Source organism: Epinephelus fuscoguttatus, linkage group LG16 (assembly GCF_011397635.1).
Source record: "Epinephelus fuscoguttatus linkage group LG16, E.fuscoguttatus.final_Chr_v1".
Lineage (NCBI taxonomy): Eukaryota > Metazoa > Chordata > Actinopteri > Perciformes > Serranidae > Epinephelus > Epinephelus fuscoguttatus.
In genome coordinates this window covers 13,708,601-13,725,307 of record NC_064767.1, presented here as the reverse complement: position 1 = coordinate 13,725,307, position 16,707 = coordinate 13,708,601, and the positions used below count along the sequence as shown (strand labels likewise).

The 16,707-nt window shown below is 39.1% G+C and overlaps 1 protein-coding gene, 1 long non-coding RNA gene and 1 pseudogene across 2 annotated transcripts in view; 1 reads left to right on the top strand and 2 right to left on the bottom strand.

The window, feature by feature from the left end:
* The window catches only part of LOC125903332 (G-protein coupled receptor 4-like), a 127,319-nt gene that overhangs the window by 66,550 nt on the left and 44,062 nt on the right, over window positions 1-16,707 (bottom strand). The gene's annotated exons all lie outside the window — the stretch shown is intronic.
* LOC125903340 (uncharacterized) lies at window positions 281-1,729 on the top strand. The gene is made up of 3 exons (XR_007451292.1): window positions 281-336; window positions 913-1,021; window positions 1,675-1,729. It is a non-coding gene; the product is annotated as an uncharacterized LOC125903340 (long non-coding RNA).
* LOC125903338 (G-protein coupled receptor 4-like) lies at window positions 4,678-6,475 on the bottom strand (annotated as a pseudogene).

Here is a 16,707-nt window from a genome sequence, read left to right as displayed (position 1 = left end):
AGGAAGGGGCCATTGACGCTCCACTTTACGCCCTGGCCCACATTTTATGGAATGATCCCATCCCAAGATGGTCTTTAATTTAATTAAGAGATTATTTCAGTATTATTATATAATTATTTCATTATTTCAGAATATAAAATGGTATCTTGATGCGTCTTTACCACATATTGGATGTTAGTGGCTGACCACTTCTGTTCTCTCTTCTTTAGATGAGGAGGTGTAGATTAACAGGAACCCATGGCATTTCCTGACTTACCATATTTATTGTAAAGCGTCTGGAGGCATCACACATTGGTACAGAGGACTTATTCTGGTGTGGTCTTGCAGCGTTCAAAGGTAAATGTTGTGACATTACTTTTTTTCCTGTATGTAGAGATTTTTTCAAATTATTTTTTTAACTGCAGAGTACAGAATACTGTGTTCAAACCATCTGTGTTTTATTTCATTTGGATTATTATCTGTCTTTTTCTTTAAATTATTAAAAGAGAGAGTGATTGCGTAACAAAGATGTGTTTGATGTATTTGAAATGGCAGAAAAGGTTACAAAAAACACGCAGAAAGCTACAGAGTTTTGAATTAATTAAAACTGTAAGACAGAACAGAAATTACCACGACTGCGTAGACATTTCAGGAAGTGAGTCCACTTAGCTTGAGCAGTTTTTTTTATTGATTATATGTTTGTAACCCAGGACAGGATACAGTCAGTTTATGATTCAGTTAATGTTGTTTCTGTAAAATAAGAGCATGAATCAGCACATAAAAGACATTGGAGATTATTGGTCCATGTGAACCTCTTCCTCCATAATCAGAGGGCAGAGGGGCATTCAACAAGTTTTTTTTGTTGTTGTTGTTTTTTTGTGGGTATTGTGTACAATATGGTCCCTTTCTATAACTTGATCTCTTAAACACCAGGTTTTTACTCTGAAGAATGGACGATTTCATCATGAAAGTGGTGACGATCATCATCATGTGTATCGGCCTTCCTTTGACCCTTGTGGCCATCTATGCTGTTCGTTCTCTGGTATGTATATTTTTACTTTTACCATATTTATTTATTTACTGTCTGTGCCAAAATCTTGATCTAGGTTAGGGGCCAGGTGTCAGGGGACTGGATGAATTATTGTGATGATTTATACATTCACAGGAAAAATATTACTCCATAGTTACAGTGCACATAAAGCTCCCATTATTAATCTGAATATGCCAATATTTGGAATTTGATGCTGGTCATGAAAACAGCATATTCTGTCTGGATATTCCAAATTAGGCCTTTTTCCAAATTTGCATATTCCAAATAAAACATGTGGGATATGAGGGTATTATTCAGGTTTGAGGAGTGATCCCATGTTCCACGGGCATGTTTATCAGAGTATGCACGGCTGCATGTAAACATGAATATTAGTGGAATATCCTTTTATATTATCCATGTAAACACCTTAGTAGGAATATTGTCTTTTCAGAATAAAGGCAAAAAACTGAATATTTTGTGCATGTAAACCTCGTCAGTGACTGTGTGTCTTTTCTGATATTTCATTCAGCACAAAACAGAGCGTGATGAAAAGTGAATAAATGGCTCTGATAACAAATTCTGGGCACAGCAAAATGACACATCTGGGAGGAGGTGGACCTCATGTTCACAACTGCTTTCTAACTTGCACCAATGTTTTCTTGCAGGTGAAAGATGATCATGTTGTTCCGATCTACGTCATCAACCTTCTCATTACCGACCTCATTCAGCTCTGCTGCATGATCGCTTGGGTGCTACCTAAGTACTCCATATTCAATGGTGGATTTATTTCTCTGACTGAATTGATTTTATTTTTCATCTACATCTATTGTCTGGTGGTCAGTATTGGTTTCATGGTGTGCATCGCCCTGGAAAGGTAGCTGTCTGTCTATCCAGTATGTGTGTACCTACTTCTGTGTTCAGTCATTGTATTATGATATCATTCTGAAGCTGTGTCTGTCTTGTATTGCAGGTATTTGGTCATCGCCTGCCCATTGTGGTACCACTTCAGACGAACCATCACTGGAGGGAACTCAGCAACCATCATTGACATCCTCCTCCTTCCTCTCCCACTGTTCATATTCTTCCTTGGTGGGACCCTCAAAGCCCTGTCTGCTTCCATCTCTGTCCACTCTGACGAAAAACGAAGAATTGTAGGAATGTTGGTCCTGGTGCTGCTTATTTACACACTGTTGTTCCTGCCCACCATTATTTTGTCCCTGGCACAGGAAAGCAGTGGTATTGATGAACGTAAGCTAAGCAACCTGTCCATCACATTTGTGCAGTTGAGTCCTCTGGCACACTTATTTCTGTATATTTTCATGAGGAAAGGGACCATTGACAAGCTGTTGGCTTCTGTGTGTTGTTGCAGAATGGACAGTGATGATATCAGCAGTCCAGTGTGAATGATGACAAAATGTCCACAGTCAGCTTCATGTAGGCAGAGAAAGAGAGACAGAGATCCGGGGCTATTCATAAAACATTCAGGGCTGAGGCCTCAGACAGCCAGGCTTAAAGACGCCACTGGTTATAGCTAATGTGTGTCTGTCCCAAACTGTGTTTGTTTTGATTTTTTAATCTTTATTTTATACAAATAGTTTTGCTGTTTTCGTGGGAGGCACGTAGGAAGTGATTCAGAGCAGGATTACGCAACAGCTGCAATGTGCTTAACAATATTGATAAATTCTTACTTCACAGTGATGCTAATGGAAAAACAGAACAGCAGAAGTAGGTACTAATTCACTGACATGGTAAAATGAAGTCAAATGAAATGGCTAAGTGTGTTGGTGCATGTATGTCGACAAAGCTCTCAAGAAGAACCAGTGACACACAGAGACAGTATTGGTCACTGACGTGACAGATGATTGTGGGCTTAGATGTCTGGGCTGATCAGTCAACACCACAGCACACATCTTGTGCATCCATGTATTGCTTTCATTGCTGATGCTGTTCCACTCCCAGTTAAAGATGACTTTGGTTTTAAATAAATCAGCTTATTGTATACATCTGGTGTGGACTCCCTTCCTTCACATTCACTGAGCCATTTTGTGTCAAGTATATTTCATGTGCATAAGGCCAAGAAGATAAGAGATATGGATCATGTGTAACTATCAGATGCTACTTATAAAATGGTAAGTTTGATGTTTATGTTCTTTAATCTGGCTATAACTGAAGAGACACTCATTTCTTTTTATCCTTTTGAGGCAAATGTAACAGGCATACACACGTTTTAAGTGCTGTTTCTAACAGCTGCAGCATTGTAGTCAAACACTTACTAATGAAATGCTGTTGAAACAATGGTTGCTATATAAAGTAGATGCCTTTAGCTTTATTGTAACAGACATCTACGAATCTTTTCAATTGCAAATCACCAATACATATGATCACCAATATGATTCACATTATTGAGGATATATAAACCTGCAACAAGCTCAGCTGCTATTTACTCATCAGAACAGCAAAGTCTTGAATATACAGACTTAACATGCATGGGCTGATTACAACTTCCTTTGTGGTGTTTTATCAACCCCACTTCCCTCTTGCACTAATGCATATTGTGCCTTACAGGCGCATCTCAAAAAATCAAAATATCGTGACAAAGTTCAATATTTCTCATCAGTTATTTCAGAAAGTGAAAATGGTACATATTGTGGACTCACACAGTCCTGAGAAGAGGAAGAGCTTTCAACAGCTAATTAACTCAAAACACCTGCAAAGGTTTCCTGAGCCTTCAATCAACCACAACCATGGGAAAGACTGCTGACCTAACAGTTGTCCAGAAGACATTCATCTGTGTCTGACTGTGTGAGTTATATAAAAATTAATTCCCCATACAGTTGTCATGAATGTTGAAATTAGCTATAGAGACCAAAACTCTTTTTTTGTACCAAGCTGTAAACATGTTTGTTTCTGCTGTAAAGTTGGGCATTTGAACATGGAGGTCTATAAGGATTGACTGGCTTCTGGAGCCAGCCTCAAGTGGCCATTAGAGGAACTGCAGTTTAAGACACTTAAATGTTGGCTTCATGTTTTAGCCACTTGGTTGCCACTTGGTTTTGATTTACTGAATGAGTCAAAGGCAAACATTATCATTTTTGTTTAGAAACATTTTTAATTGAAATGCTCTTTCTGTGTTGCACATACAAAAACTGTTCAAATAAAGCTTTAGGAATCAGACAGTGTGGCGGCTATAATGAGCTCTGTGTATCAAAAAATAATATCTCATTTGCTTCTGTAATTAAACTATAATAATAATAGACATCAACTTACAATTAACAAGCTAATACAAAACAAATTTAATTTACATTTGTTGAAGCCATCACAGTGAACAAGAGCAGGTTAACCAGTAAGTTTACCCAGCAAGCATGTGCCTGGTGAGGTTATGATGATCTAGAGGTCCCTCTTGAGGTTTATTCCCAATTGTAAAGCTCTGACTCACCACTGTGAGTTATACTCTCAGGTAGGATGACCTGATCTGGCCTGATCTCTTTTTATATAATTTATAAGCTCTTGTCTGTAACTTGTAACATGTTTTATTTATGCTGTTACCTGTCTTAGCTAGTTCTCCCTTGAAAATTGAGACTAATTAAGACTAAATAAACAAAATTAAGAAAAAGACAAGGCTTCTTTGTATCCACAGTTCGGTGTCTTATTGGATGCCGTATCAGTAGATGATAGAATCTGTTCTGTCACTCCCGTTTCTAGCTGCCTGCATGTCTTCTTCTGTATTCTCCCCTTCCCCTCTTTCTCTGTCTAAATGAAGCTGACTGCGGACATATTGTCATCATTTATACTGTTGAACTGCTGATATCATCGCTGTCCATTCTGCAACAACACACAGAGGCCAACAGCTTGTCAATGGTCCCTTTCCTCATGAAAACATACAGAATTAAATCTGCAAGAGGACTCAACCTAAGAAACACAGAAGACAGGTCCTTTGAAGTATTGTTATACCTGTCTCGTTCTGCCAGGAGCCAAATGATGCTGGGCAGAAATAGCAGCATGTAAATAAGCAGCACCAGGACCAACATTCCTACAATTCGTCGTTTTTCATCAGCGTGGACAGAGATGGAAGCAGACAGGGCTTTGAGGGTCCCACCCAGAAAGAAAATGAACAGTGGGAAAGGAAGGAGGAAAAAGATGGCACAGATGGTGTCTGCGACCTCTACAAAATCCCAGAAAACTAAAGTGATTACACAGATAAGAGGAAGGGCCCAGACCACGACACAGACCACCAGAGAGACCTTGATGGTCGTCTGAAGCGGTACCACAGTGGGCAGCGATGACCAAATACCTGCAATACATGATAGACACAGCTTCAGGACTATATACATTGGTCAGTAGCTCCACACACACTGGATAGACAGATAGCTACCTTTCCAGGGCGATGCACAACATGAAGCAAACACTGGCCACCAGACCAGAGTAGTAAATAATAAAGATGATTTTGTATATCTTGCTGCCTCAGGTTGTGCCACCCAAACAATCATGCAGCAGAGCTGAATGAGGTCGAAATTAGAAGATTGATGACGTAGACTGGAGCAACATGATCATTTTTCACCTGCAAGAAAACATTGATAAAAGTAAAAAAGGTATTGTAGACATTCTGGACTGCACCTCCTCCCAAATATGTACTGCATATATTGTAACTTCAGTCAGAGACATTTATTTTGGGGCCATTAGTTATGGATGTATTTAGTCAAAAAAACAAAACACGGACCAATCAAAAAATTTTTTACATGATGGCATTAAATGAAAAGTCAGATTAATGAAGTTAAGATAAGTTAAACTCTTCGCACCATGAATGTTTGTATTTTTTTTTTTATGGCAATCTCTCTAATGATTGTTGAGATTCCCCCCCCCCACCCCTCCACCCCCCAAAAAACAAAAAACAAAAAACATCCAATAACATCAACATCATAGTGGAGCTAAAGGAAAAGTTAGTGGACTTCATCCTCTGGGGACCATGAATATCTACAAAATATCCTATGTTTTTTGTATATTAAATTAAAAAAAACAATGTCGTGCAAATTTCTGTGAAAAAAGTTTTAACTTCATGGTGCCATTGACTATACACTTTAAGAGACAGCTGGATGGGGTCACACATGTAATCTACATGGGTTTAGGGTTCAGTCAGCTTCATGTACATTTTCAAAATGGAGTAATTCTTTAAATTTATAGATCATTACAACATTCCATACCAGCCTCTGACACCTGGCCTCCAACTCAGATCGAAAGCCTTTACAGAGAGACACAACACATTCAGTAAATGAATAAATAAATAAATCTCAGTTATAATATACATACCAGAGAACGAATAGCATAGATGGCCACAAGGGTCAAAGGAAGGCCGATACAAATGATTATGCTCGTCACCACTGTCATAATGAATCCAACTTCTTCATTAAAATCATAGGTGAGGCTGCCGTTTTTGTCCTGTGAAATGTTGTTAATGTTGACTTCTTCCATTCTTCAGAGTGAAACCTGTTGTTTAAGAGATGAGGTTATGGAAATGGAACATGTTGCCTAATATCTGCCGTTATCTAGCATTATCGCTAAAGCTGTGTCGTGCAAGGTCACACAAACACGAAAACAGTCGGCCTACATCCACTCTTAGAAAATTAATAAATGCTAAATATTTGTTGCATTATCTGCTAATATTATTCAGTCAAATAATACAGTTTCAGATAGTGCAACAAATCCCGCTATAAACATTGTTCAACCGTTTCAGTGATTTAATGTAATGTTAATATCAATGCATATTGACTGGCGTACCTCTGCTCTCCGGAGAGGATGTTTACATGAGAAATCAGTCCACTTGGTGAACCATCTGTATTATCTTTTTGTGTACAGATTTGTGTAGCTATTTCATGAAGCATCATAAACTGAATCAGTACCTGAATGTAAACAGTCTTGGGTTACGTAATCTTATTATCACAGCACAAATAACCTTTGCATATTTCAGCTGTCTGTCATGTTTTCCTGAAAAACTGGCTGTATCACTATAAGTAGCTCCCAGTAGATTAATGATTTAGGACATACAGTAAATGCTACAAAATGTAATAACAGTATTAATGATGAAAAAGCCTTTGTAAAATGCTCTAGACATATAAGCTCACTAGTATACTTTATCTATTGATTGAAAAACACAGTAGTATGTACAGCTACAGTCCAAATCTGTCCACTTCTTAAAGGTCCCATAATCATTTCCTGACTGTTTGTAGTGTCCGTATCTTTTTCAATAATCCATATAATATATGGTCACAAAATTTACCTGTGAAAGCAGCAAGACCCGACCTGAATGAGTTCTCGACACCAGTGTTTGATGTGGTGTTCTCGGCATCCAGAAAGTTTACAATAAATATGGTTATTTGTAACACGTAGTAGAGGAGATTTAGATTATCATTATCTCTAAAGGAAGAGAGGAAACAGGCACAAAATGCATTAGTGTGAGATTAATAAAACACGATAAAGGAAGTGGTTATCAGTTAATTCATGTTAAGTCTGTACATTCAAGACTTTGCAGTTTTGATGAGTCAGCAGGTGCAAATATCCTTGATCATGTTTATCCAGCAGTAATGTTATTTCCATTAAGTGTCAGATTTAACTATAAAAAATGTATGACTCAAAGCTTACTCTGAACATTAATATGCAAGTGCCGCAACTGAAACTGTTGCACACAAGCATGTATCAGGGACACCACATCCCCACAGTGAGCATTGAGCAATGAGTACAGCACTGATAATCATCTTCTTCTGAACAGATATCAATTTGTGGTTGAAAATGTTATGAATTTCCTGCTATAAACATGGAGTTGATATTTGGTTTCATCATGTCTCATATGTTCCTCTGATATGTGTGTCCTGAAAATGCAAATCTTCTTCTCTCAATAATGCCCTGAATACAACATGATACACTTACAGATGTGTTAATGTTCAGATATGAGTTTGTTAATAACAAGAGTCTTACTGCTTAGAAAGGAAATGGGACATTTAAAGGTCTAGTGTGTAGGATGTATCAGCATCTAGTGGTGAATTTGCTAACTACAACCAGCTGAATCTTCTCCCCTCTGCCGAGAGCTACGGTGGCCGATGACAAAGCGTGAAATGCCTTATCTAGAACCAATGGTTTTCCATTCTAGGCTAGAAACAACATGAATAGGTACATTATTTACGGTAGGTCCTGCCCGAGCACAGCACATCTTGCTTCCAGCATTTGAAGACATACCTGAGGAATGGCAGTGGCCATACGTGCAACAGTACCCTGGCATTCTTGACCATAATCATCAGGAGGACCAAAGAACTGGACGCAGATAAAATCATCGATGCCTTTACCAGCAATCACAATAACAGACGGTCTATTCTTCTGTAAAGACGTCTTGTGGTGAGTAACAATATATTAGCCTGTCATGAGCTGCCATTCTTTTGTATTGCTCTGCTATATCCAGGGTTGCCTCCTCATGATTGGGGAGCCCAGCAAAATTAAAATAAAGACGTGTTGTTGGTGGTCCCTCTAATTCCACAGTGTGCATGATTTTTTGTTGATTTGGACTCTGTGTGCTTATATTGGTAGGCTATATCCACAACTCCTTAGCACCTCCAATTAATACTCAAATGTTCCACCTCCTAACTTTATCGCCTGTAAATATACAACATGGCATGCTCCTTGGCAGAGAAGATATAAACAGCTCATAAATGGGATGGAGCTCAGACTAGAATGTCACAAATACACCGTTAACTGAATGTTAGTGGATTTCACATGTTGCAAAAATTCACTAAAACAAAAATAACCCCGATTGGAAAAAATCTATAACTGTGTGCAAAAGTTAAATAAAAACAGAATGCAATGACTTACAATAATCTTTTCTGGACCTATATTCAATTGAAAAAGTGCAAAGACAAGATGTTTTATGTTCAAACTTACTAACTTTATTGTTTTTGTAAATATACAATCTTTTGAGACATTCTACAGATACAGATTAATTGTATCACAGATTAAATAAAGATAAATAGACAGTAAGTTGACCATTATTGGTCAAAAACAGCAAAAACAAAAATACAGTTTTGGATAGACATACATTGTATAACCTGTGTCGCAGTTACTGAAAATAATGATTAGTTACAATAACCACTCATTTCAAAAGTAAGTGAATCAGGAAGGTGAAGAAGAAGAAATGCAGTGTGAGAGCTGGAAGCAGCTGACCAGCAGAAATTTTTCAAATCTTTTAACAAAACTTCTTACATTACAGATCTGTATTTCTTATCTAACAAAGCTGACCAATGCCACTAACCACAGAGCCAAGTCCCTGAAACACAAAGTCAGAAATATACATCCTGTGGTACAGCTCTCACTAATTCTACAGAGCAATGAATCAAGGACATGTTGAAGAGGGATAGGTTCCATGATTGCATTTCAAGCAACTGAGTTCCACCTCTTTTGCTCTCCACATGGTCTGTTTACCTGCAGGCAACCAATGCCCACTCAAACATGACTGGTCAATACTACTCGGACCACAAACTGAAACCAGAATGCCTCTGATACCAAACTCTTGTACTGTTGCCGACTGCATGCATGTGCAGATATCCGTTTACAGAGATTACATGGACTACAACTCATCAATTTTGTTCCTAATGTCGAGAAAGGTAAAATAAAATATTTCAAGGACAGCGACACGACACACACCAGCACAGAGATCTTGATGGTTCGTCTGAAGCGGTACCACAGTGGGCAGGCGATGACCAAATACCTGTAATACAGACACAGCTTCAGAATTACATCACAACAGAATGGTCAGACACAGAAATCGCTCCACACATACTGGATTAACAGACAGCTACCTTTCCAGAGCGACGCACACCATGAAGCAAACACTGGCCACCAGACAGTATACGTAAATATATGTGAATGTATCAATGACTGTCCTGTCCTTAGGTTGTGCCACCTCAAAGATCATGCCGCAGAACTGAATGAGGTCGGAAATGAGAAGGTTGATGACGTAGATTGGACCAACACGATCATTCATCACCTGCCAGAAAATATTGGGAAAAGTGAGGGAAGCATTTGTAAACATGTTCTGAAGTCCACTTTATCCCAGACATGTCAAGTCACATTACAAAAGTTACTGCAAATCAATCTCTGGGCACCATGAATGTCTGCATCATATCTTACAGCAGTTCATTCAATAGTTGATGAGACATTACATTAAATACCACAAACGTTAACTTCATAGTGATGCTAAAGGAAAAGTCAGGGATAAACAAGGTCAGAAAGCTTCATCCTGTGGGGACCTTGAATATCCACAAAATTCCATACATTAGATATCTTTCAGTAAAAACCCCAAATAGTGTTTTCCTTTGAGTTGTAACGAAATGTTGCCATTAATCTCTACAGTTTAAAGGCCCTGACACACCCAGCCGATGGTAGGCCGTTGGTCAGTGTTGGGCTGTCAGCGATTATCTGTTGCCATAGTTGCTGCGGTGTGTCATGCAATGTTAGTGCACATTAAGTCTCGTTGTCTTCTTTTCTGCCCATATAGCATGTTGAATAGGCGTTGGAGATGGTGAGATGGTGAATGAAATCACTCTGACTGGCAGTTCAGCTCAGCGTACGAGAAGAGAAATGGAAGTGAGGAAAGTAAACAAAGGACTTAAGTTGAGAGCGTATGTGATTGAAACAAACTTGTTACACAAGGTAAGATTCATTTTCTAGCCGCTGAACTCTTAAGCAGAAACGTTACTGATATTTTGTGTTAATTTTCACAGTTGGGTATAACGCGTTACTTTGTAACGTCCTTCAGCTCCGAAACAGCAACGACTGTCTTTTGGTTCTAATAACGGATATAATGTTAAACCAGTCCGAAAGAAGCCATGAAGCTTGTGGCTCGCTACGTGGTAGAAGAAATGCTGCCCTTGTCTACGGTGGAGTCTAAAAAAAAGATGGAGGAGGACTTGCTGACAGACAGGTCAGACTCAGTACTTGCATTATGCCTGGTACACACTACACAACCTTTCTGTCCGTTCTGAAAATCACTATGTCACATTACACGATTGTGGAGTCATAAACTCGTGCCGTGACTTAGCCGGCAGACATGACACACTATACGATGGTACTCACCAATTATCCCCGGTCGTCTTTCACAACGTGTGTGATGTCATCGGGTTATTCTTGTCCTATTTTTATTACTTTTACTATCATTTCAGTCACTGTGTCTGTTCATGTGCTGGCCGAAATGTTGATGTAGTCATCTAAAAGCGTCAGCAGATGGCAGGAGCTACATTTGAAGCACCGTACGCAAACATTCAAGCTACTGGATCCTCCACAACCAAGTTCCTACAAATGTTTCACAATAAAAGCCTATTTAGAAAATTGAGGGATTCTATCAGCCGAGGTTATAAGGGGCTTTTAATTTGAAAGAAATTCAGGAAGTGTTGAGTTTAAAATGACGGCACGATATGTTAACTTTATAAAGACAACGGGAGCGCATAAAAAGTAAGAATATAAAACCACAGAGCGATTAATAAATAACGGACTGTCTATAATGTAGTAATGTAATGTTATTATTTTATGTCCGTCTCCATGAGGATGTAACATTGTTTACTCGCTTGCTTCCCCTTTTTACTCTGTGTGGTAACATCCCTAGAGGACATATTAAAAATGCTGGGGTGTTGTTGTCATACAGTTGTCTACGGCAGCAGATCGTTCTGTGTTTCTACTGGTCAAAGTGACGGCTGTGATGGGAGAATTGGATCTCAGTGAAGGGCAAGTGGTCCATAACTTTAATTTTGGAGACAAAAAAAATGTAGGCTTAGCGCCCTGTGGTCCATTGCCCAATAGGAAATGTAGAATACTCAAAAGTACTTTAAAAGTGCTTGAGTTACTTTACTCAGGAAGTAACGCAGTAAAGTAACTGGTTACTTTAAAAAAAGTAACGCAGTAAAGTACTTTGATTACTTTAAAAGTAACCTTTACCCATCTTTGCTGGATTGTCTTATTAATGTGTTAACTGGCTAACTCGCTTCAGGGTAATTTCCTCTCATGCAGTGGTAGAACCTTTGTACCTGTTGGCCATCAGTTTGTCGTCTTTGCGATGCATTCATGTGCAACACAACAGATGGCTTTCACCGCCACTAGTTCTTTGATGTCGGTTTGATGTGTCGGGGCTATAAGAGAAGGCTTGGATGGAGTCACACGTGTAAACTGTAGTGGTTTGGAGTCTAATTTGCTTTATGCACATTTTATATTATAAAGTAAGTTATTCCCAATTTCCCATTGATTTTTAGATCGTTACAACACTTCATCCCAACCCCCTGTCACCAGATCAGGGCCCCATACCCAGATAAAGATTCTTGGCGCACACACACAGTAAATAAATAAATCTACCATAATGTACATACCAGAGAATAAAGATTGTAGATGGCCATGAGGGTCAACGGAAGGCCGATGCAAATAATTATGCACGTCACCACGTACATGATGAATCCAGCTTCGTCATTATAATCGTAGTACCCAAAGGGGGTGTAAATATAATCACTGGAGCCCAAAGTGATGTTGCTGTAATTATTGGAGCCAAAGGTGATGTTGTTATGATTATAGATGGCAGTGGGGGGGTAGAAGACTTGGGGAAATATTTGAGGGACATAGTCATTGTAGATTTCATTGTGTGAGTCAACAAAGAAGGAGTTGAAGGTAGGTACTTTTATGTAGTAGTCGCCACTGTAGCTGTCATAATAGCTTCCGTCCTGTGAGGAGCTGTCATTGTTGAAATCTCCCATTCTTCGGTGAAACCTGGTGTTTAAGAGATCAAGTTATAGAAAGAAAGATGTTGCTTATTGTCTACCTAATGTTGTCAAGTAGGGGTAACAATACACGTATTCGTATCTTACTGGAAGACCTTTCACCAACAATCATATTGTCACAACACACAAAGCTGTTTTGCATATCTCAGCTCTCATCTTTCCCTGGAAAACTATAAACATCACATTAATAACTCTCTGTGGGTTGATCAGAATATACAGTAAATCCAAAACAGAAAAGGTGATAATAGAAATAAAAATGATAATAATAATAATGATAATAATAATAATAATAATAATAGATACAGAGACTCAGTTTCTGGAATCTCTTAACAGCACCACCAAATTCTTCCCGAAACTTTCTGAAAACTGCAAACATAACTGTAAATACCTCTCGCTGGGTTGGTCAGAAAATGCAGTAAATACAAAACAGAAAAGGTAATAATAATAATAAGAAGAAGACAAAGACGAAAAAGAAGTCTTTGTAAGCATTTTCTAGATATACAGATTCCTGACATTTCTAAACTGTATCACCTGATTCTTTTTTTAATTCTTTATTCCAAATACTGTAAATGTTACTAATGTATTTATTAGCTTTTTCAGAACGTTTTTATTCTCCGCTATCTCTTTGTTACACAATGACATACTTACACTTCAAAATCGTATTAAAAGGGCAGAAGAGAAAAAACAAGCAAATTACCAGAAAGTGGTTTAACTGAAGTAAAGTGTACACCATCGGTTCAAAGCTGTTGCACAATTTGCACATTAATTTTTTTGACTTTGTAATTCTGTGTCCCTAACATCAATCTTTACATACAGAAAAAAAAAATGTTATGTTTGAAAATTTACCTCTGAGAGCTCGAAGACCACAGCGACCTGGATGAGGTTTCGACGCCAATGTCCCTCACATCCAAAAAGTGTACAATAAATATGGCTGTGATCACAAAACAGACAGTTTGATGATAATCTGCACATGCTTCTAAAGAAAGGTAGGCAGGCAAAAACGCAGTGTATGCAAAGTACATCACATCGCTTTAATCAACAGGAAAGACACATGTTGTAGTTGGTTGTGTGTGCAGGCAGCTGTCATCACTTCTTTGTCTTTTGTCCATCAAAATACTGAATATGATTTGCATTGGCTGGTGTTATTTATACTCTACTTGTTTGTTACACATTCAGATACTTTTGTTTCGTACATGTCAAATTTGAATATTCGGGGTACAAGTAACTACTTTGACTGCAGTATGTTGTCATCCTACAGCCCTTAGCTGTCAGCTTCTCACAATTTAATTCAATGTATAGTTTTTGTGTTAGATAAGCATAGACTGAGAGAAGTAATGCAAAATACACCATACCTTCAAAAGCTCCAGGACCACGACCTCGTCGCCATCTTGTTTTTTTGGAGCCAGAAGGGACCACATTTGAATGAGAGCTGTGGAGGAGCGAGGGGTGGACCTGGCTCATAAGGCCCAGACACACCAAACTGACTTCAGAGAACTAGCAGCAACAAAGGCCCCTGTGCTGCGCTGCCTCACACTGCCGTGTCTTAGCCAAAAAGTCGTACATGAACACACCACACTGAAGGCTAACAAGCACGTATGTCCTACGTCTGTGTGAGAAGAGACGTACCCCTTCATACCAGTAGATGGTGGTCCTCTATAATAGTCATACAAAAAGGGAAACCGGAAGACCGTCTTCATGCTAGTTAGCCAGTTAGCACATTAACAACATAACCCAATGTTATCAGAGCAGAGCATATTTACCATGCGCCAGTGAACAATAAGAAACTATCAGGAAACGTTTCTGCAAAAGAGCTCAATGGTTAAAGAAAAATAATCTAATCTTATGCAACAAGTTTGTTTTGATCTCACTCCCTCCTGACTTAAGCTCTTTATTTCCTCACTTTGGTTTCTCTTCTCGTCTGCTCAGCTGAACTGCCAATCATAGTGATTTCATTCACTGTGCCAACGCTCATTCAACATGCTGATTTGGCCAAAAAAAACAAGAAAAGGAGCCAACAAAGGGTAACGAGGGGCAGCGGTGCAGAATACACCGTATTAACGAGGGCAGAAGTCACACACCAACAGCCCAACTTTGACTAATGGCTAGCTGTTGGCTTGGTGTGTCATGGGCCTATAGGGTCACGCAAAGCAGCCCTGCCGGAAGTCCACCCAAATATGTCTGCCCAGCAACTGCAGGCAGAGCATCAAACTCTCCTTTGTGCTGTCAGTGCCAAGGTGGGCACAGCCAAGGTGCCCTTGAGCAAGGCAGTGAACCCCAACTGTTCGGGGCGCCTGTCCAAGGCAAACAAGGCGTCTGTTCAGCAGTGGTAACGCTACATTTTACTTGTAACATATGTCACGCCTTGCTAAATGAGAGGTCGCTGGTGGTTTTAGCCATGCAAAACACAATCTGCCCAAAATAACTTGAACTTGTTTAAGATGATATATCAATTATATATAGAGATATTTTGGGGTTTTAAATTTTATGCTGTGGATCACTGCTACACGCCGTTCAGAGGCGGCTGCAGTGGGGCATTGCTGTGTTCAGGCGGAGCCACAATACAACCATCTTGTTGTGGTTGGGATGTGCGTGCGTTAAATCATTCCACAACCAGAAACCATACTAGAACCAGCTGGAAACATTGACAATTATAAATCAGCAGCCAACAATGCAAGAAGACAGAAAAAAAGACACAAGGACACAAGTTCACATTTCACTGGAGTTGTATGTTGTGTAATTCCATGTGACAAATAAACTATTCATTGATTGATACTTAATATGTCTGAGCCTGGACCTTCTGAGTCATAAAGGTGACAATAATATATCACTTAATCATTTACTATAAGTGCAGTCTTATGAACAGCACTAGCAGCCCTGACTGTATAATTACCCAACAGACAAAAGGATGTTACCTTTAATCTGCATCTACAAAAAACACACAGTTAAAGATGTAAATGCATAATGTGATACAACAGCGTAAAAGCCTACTGGAAAAATACAGTTAAAACCTGCTAACCAGTCAGTTAACAGATGGTATCAGTGATTCCCTGCAGCAGCTTCCTCTTTTTCTGTGTCTGCTTCACAAACTCGCAACAGAGAAAAACAAGTACATTTAGACTCACTGTTCTTATTTGCCTGGAAGGATTACTGAATGGGCCTACTGGGAACAGACTCAGGGACCCAAAGTCTAAGCGGGTCCCCCTGGCTCTCACCTACAAAACTTTGCTCATATGAACACATATTGATCAGGAAGAGATGCAAAATGACCACATGGAGAAGCAAAGTTACCTCAAAGAGGCACAAAAGAATACAAAACCAAAGAAGATGCAAAGCAATGACACAAAATGGGCTAAAAGACTGTAATATCTGTGCGTCTTGCTCCTACGTAAGAGAGATGGGGAGCCTTTGGCATACCTGTGCCCAGGGGCCCATTGTCTGATGAGTCCCCCCTGATCATTTGACATTACCTCAAGTGATCCCAAATGAATAAATGTAGGTATGAAAAAAAAACTCCAATAGAAGTATGAGAAATTATTTAGTTATTCAAATGATACTGCTTTACGCCTCCCTGCTATCAGTATGGTTGGGTTATATGTTGACATATACCAGGAGACAATAGAGATTTGTCAGCCAGCAGAGATTCTGTTGATGTATCAGGTGTCAATTCAGTGAGTTAGTCAAAGGCAGACGAGCCCGTGTTTGTTTGGCAACAAGTTTTTATTGAATTTCCAGAAAATGCAGAGTTTGTATAAGTTTTCGGAAAGTGTGAAATTTGAAGTCATCCATATTGCCAAGCACATAACAGCTGTTACATCACACCCTAAAAACTAGCATGCTGTACCTTACTGATAAATGCAACTCAAAATTCTTACAAAGAATTCTGATCTCTGACTCAAGACAGACGAG